The sequence below is a fragment of the Camelus ferus genome, chromosome 23 (assembly GCF_009834535.1).
Source record: "Camelus ferus isolate YT-003-E chromosome 23, BCGSAC_Cfer_1.0, whole genome shotgun sequence".
NCBI lineage: Eukaryota > Metazoa > Chordata > Mammalia > Artiodactyla > Camelidae > Camelus > Camelus ferus.
In genome coordinates, this window is record NC_045718.1 from 3,900,069 (window position 1) to 3,904,438 (window position 4,370).

At 36.5% G+C, this 4,370-nt stretch overlaps 1 long non-coding RNA gene across 1 annotated transcript; it reads right to left on the reverse strand.

Annotated features, from left to right (window-relative positions):
* Positions 1–490: 490 nt before the first annotated feature.
* On the reverse strand, positions 491–1,664 carry LOC116659313. Its single transcript, XR_004314631.1, has 3 exons — positions 1,585–1,664; positions 1,414–1,482; positions 491–665 (listed from the first exon to the last, which is right to left on the reverse strand). It is a non-coding gene; the product is annotated as an uncharacterized LOC116659313 (long non-coding RNA).
* Positions 1,665–4,370: the final 2,706 nt, after the last annotated feature.

Sequence of the window (4,370 nt, forward strand, 5' to 3'; positions counted from 1 at the left end):
GAAGTTGTAAACCTGGTTATGTGATATGAACCTCACTGAAGTAAGAAAAAAATCCAAGCAAACTTTTATTGCTTACAATTTTTTCTTTTGGAAGACAACCATTGGGAAAATGCTTTTAAAAAAACTGAGTAACAGGTCTCACTGATTTGCTCTTTGTTAGAAACATTTTTCAGGGGAAAAATGAGCTTGGTTGTATGTCCTGAAGGCCAGATCCCTCGATCAGACCTCTGTTGGTGTCTGACTCTAGTTCATCTTGGCACATCACACTGCGAGTGGACAAAACAATGACAGATGGGCAGGAGAGCTATCATGCCAAGATCCTAGGCTGCATACTACATTTGAATAGCTAATAAGAAATTTTTGCTCGAGAACATGCACGTGACAATGTTGGCCAATAGCTTGTATGTTTGAGTTGACCTGTACCAGTGGACGCCGAAAGGACACTAACTTGGAGAATCTGGACATGCATATATAATAAATCTACATTTGTCAGGCAAATAATAGCTTCAGGATAATCTCAAATAATTGAAGGAGAGACACTGAATGATGCCACAAATAAAACATTTATTAACTTCTCCATCGCAGGTTGTCTCTAAATGAGCTGGAGTCCGGATTTATGTTGTGTCAAGTAGATCAAAGAGAAGTAGTTGCAAAGCTGATTCCCACTGTGAGAAACAATGAAGCAGACGCCATTGTGTTATCATTATTTTTTCCCTCTGGGATATCTGTCAGCAGTCAAAAGAAATTTTTGTAATGCACACATTCATGGATCATGGCTGGCGGTTTTCCTATCATTTATATAAAATATGCAATTATGGAAGTTGCATTTCTCATTTTTTAAGTGAACGTGCTGTTCCAATATAATTAGTTTAACAGACAAGATCTCAATAATCAGAAAACAGAACATAAATGAAGACAGCTGGAAAAACATTGCTCTGGCAAGAAAAATATCAATCAAAGAAAGCATAAAAAATTAACTTGTAAAAAACAATGTATGCCACGACAATGGATAAGTTAGCTGTAGGTAAAATGATTATTGTTTTGCTGAAGCTCGGGTATTGTAACATTTGCTGTTCTTTTAACCATAAATGAATTTTTCTGCCTGCCTGATTTTGTAATCAGAATCTGCCAGAATGCTATTTACATGTACCATCATTTGTAAAAGCCGAAACACATTCAGGGCATCAAAGTTGATAATACATAGAGTTGGGGCACTTGCTGCTTTACTGAAACTTTGTTATTTAAGTGAAATACTGACTAAAATGAATTGTGCTACTTGAAAGTTAGGTTCTTCCATGTACAATTGGGCAACTTTCAATTACAGAATTCTCGAAGCTTCCCTTGAATAGGACTAGTTATTAACATTGGCCCCACACAGAGATAAAAATACATTTTTAATCTTAAAGTACTCACCACCGCTTCCAGAGCGTTTCTGGTTTCCACCGCTCAGGCTCACTTTGTCAGCACCATGAGAAGTCTCGCCTATGTGAACATTCGGCTTTATTGCATTAGGAGGATACAGAAGAAATGCTGGCTATTTACATAGCGTGTGCATATTTAATTTAATCCCCATCATTATCCTACCTGTGCCTCCAAAGTGCAAACTTCTTTTATTAGGATAAAATGTGCTATAATTTGTTTTTGGTCCAAAAAAAGTCATTTCTTCCTAGGAGAAGAAGAAAAAAAGAGAAAGTCTAAATGATCAGAATGGAGATTTAGGGAAGCAATTGAAAGTAGATGAACTAGTTTTGAACTGCTTCTCTGACTCAAAAATTGATCATCTATCAGTTCAATAACAAGAATTCATTACGGTTACTGTGAGTTAAAATGTAATCTAAAATTACTGTTGCTGAAATGGGCAGTGGCTGTTCTTTGTTTTCATTTGGTCAGGAGTAAAGGGAAGTAGATAATTTGCCTGTCATGTAGAATAAAGCTCTACCCGAATTAAACAAGATAAAAGTGCTTTTAGGTTTTGCTGCTTTCTTGGCTCTAATCACAAGAAAATGTTCTGTTAAAGCTTTAGAAATGAAAGTATTTTTAAATCCAGAGGACTTGAGGAAGAGTCATTATACACCTGGGTCTCTCAGTGAACATCAGGTTGAACATTAGAAGGATAACAGGATCCAGTGTTGTTGATTGTTTGTTTGCTTGTTCTTTGGTATGAGTATCTGATTCAGAGAAAAAATGAAATAAGAGGAAAACACCTCAGATGGAAATGTACATACATGCATACTACAAGGATCCACACTGCCATAAAATTAAACTAGGTCTTTTATATTGAGGCAGGAAATTGAAAAGAAAAAAGGTTTTTGTTGTTGTTGTTGTTGTTTTTAAAGAAATCAAGTACAGTTTGGAAATCATAAATCACTGATTGTTGATGAATCCAGAAGAGTAGGGTTTGGGCAGTCAGAACGTCCCCACTGGCATTCCCATACTCTGGGAGGGGACAGTATGGGCTGATTCTAGACCATTGATCTTAGTTCTTCTGTTTTCAATTTTACATTCTTTCTAATTCTTATGTGCAGATTTCTTGTGCAGTTCAAAGAAATAGGGAAGCCTTCAAATAACTTTTAGATTAATAGCCCAATATAAATATTTAACAAATTGGAAAGATTATCATGCTAAAGAAGCAAAGGACGGTAAGTGACTATCTTATCCCAAGAAGTTATATCTCTGTATTCTTTAGGAGAAAGGAAATTTATTAGACTGTGTTTGCTTCATGAAAATCTCCCTTCAGACACTTTCACGCTGATTCTAATGCTCATAAAGCTTCTGATTTTTTTTAACATTTTTTATTGATTTATAATCATTTTATAATGTTGTGTCAAATTCCAGTGTTCAGCACAATTTTTCAGTCGTTCATGGACATATACACACTCATTGTCACATTTTTTTCTCTGTGAGTTATCATAACATTTTGTGTATATTTCCCTGTGCTATACAGTGTAATCTTGTTTATCTATTCTACAATTTTGAAATCCCAGTTTTTCCCTTCCCACCCTCCACCCCGCTGGTAACCACAAGTCTGTATTCTCTGTCTGTGAGTCTATTTCTGTCCTGTATTTACGCTTTGTTTTTGTTCGTTTGTTTGTTTTTGTTTTTGTTTTTTAGATTCCACATATGAGCGATCTCATATGGTATTTTTCTTTCTCTTTCTGGCTGACTTCACTTAGAATGACATTCTCCAGGAGCATCCATGTTGCTGCAAATGGCATTATGTTGTCGGTTTTTATGGCTGAGTAGTATTCCATTGTATAAATATACCACCTCTTCTTTATCCAGTCACCTGTTGATGGACATTTAGGCTGTTTCCATGTTTTGGCTATTGTAAATAGTGCTGCTATGAACATTGGGGTGCAGGTGTCATCCTGAAGTAGATTTCCTTCTGGATACAAGCCCAGGAGTGGGATTCCTGGGTCATATGGTAAGTCTATTCCTAGTCTTTTGAGGAATCTCCACACTGTTTTCCATAGTGGCTGCACCAAACTGCATTCCCACCAGCAGCGTAGGAGGGTTCCCCTTTCTCCACAGCCTCTCCAGCATTTGTCATTTGTGGATTTTTGAATGACGGCCATTCTGACTGGTGTGAGGTGATACCTCATTGTAGTTTTGATTTGCATTTCTCTGATAATTAGTGATATTGAGCATTTTTTCATGTGCTTTTTGATCATTTGTATGTCTTCGTTGGAGAATTGCTTGTTTAGGTCTTCTGCCCATTTTTGGATTGGGTTGTTTATTTTTTTCTTATTGAGTCGTATGAGCTGCTTATATATTCTGGAGATCAAGCCTTTGTCGGTTTCACTTGCAAAAATTTTCTCCCATTCCGTAGGTTTTCTTCTTGTTTTACTTCTGGTTTCCTTTGCTGTGCAGAAGCTTGTAAGTTTCATTAGGTCCCATTTGCTTATTCTTGCTTTTATTTCTTCTAGGAGAAAATTTTTGAGATGTATGTCAGATAATGTTTTGCCTATGTTTTCCTCTAGGAGGTTTATTGTATCTTGTCTTATGTTTAAGTCTTTAATCCATTTTGAGTTGATTTTTGTATATGGTGTAAGGGAGTGTTCTAGCTTCATTGTTTTACATGCTGCTGTCCAGTTTTCCCAACACCATTTGCTGAAGAGACTGTCTTTATTCCATTGTATATTCTTGCCTCCTTTGTCGAAGATGAGTTGACCAAAAGTTTGTGGGTTCATTTCTGGGCTCTCTATTCTGTTCCATTTGTCTATATGTCTGTTTTGGTACGAATACCATGCTGTCTTGATGACTGTAGCTCTATAGTATTGTCTGAAGTCTGGGAGAGTTATTCCTCCAGCCTCTTTCTTTCTCTTCAGTAATGCTTTGGCAATTCTAGGTCTTTGATGGTTCCATATAAA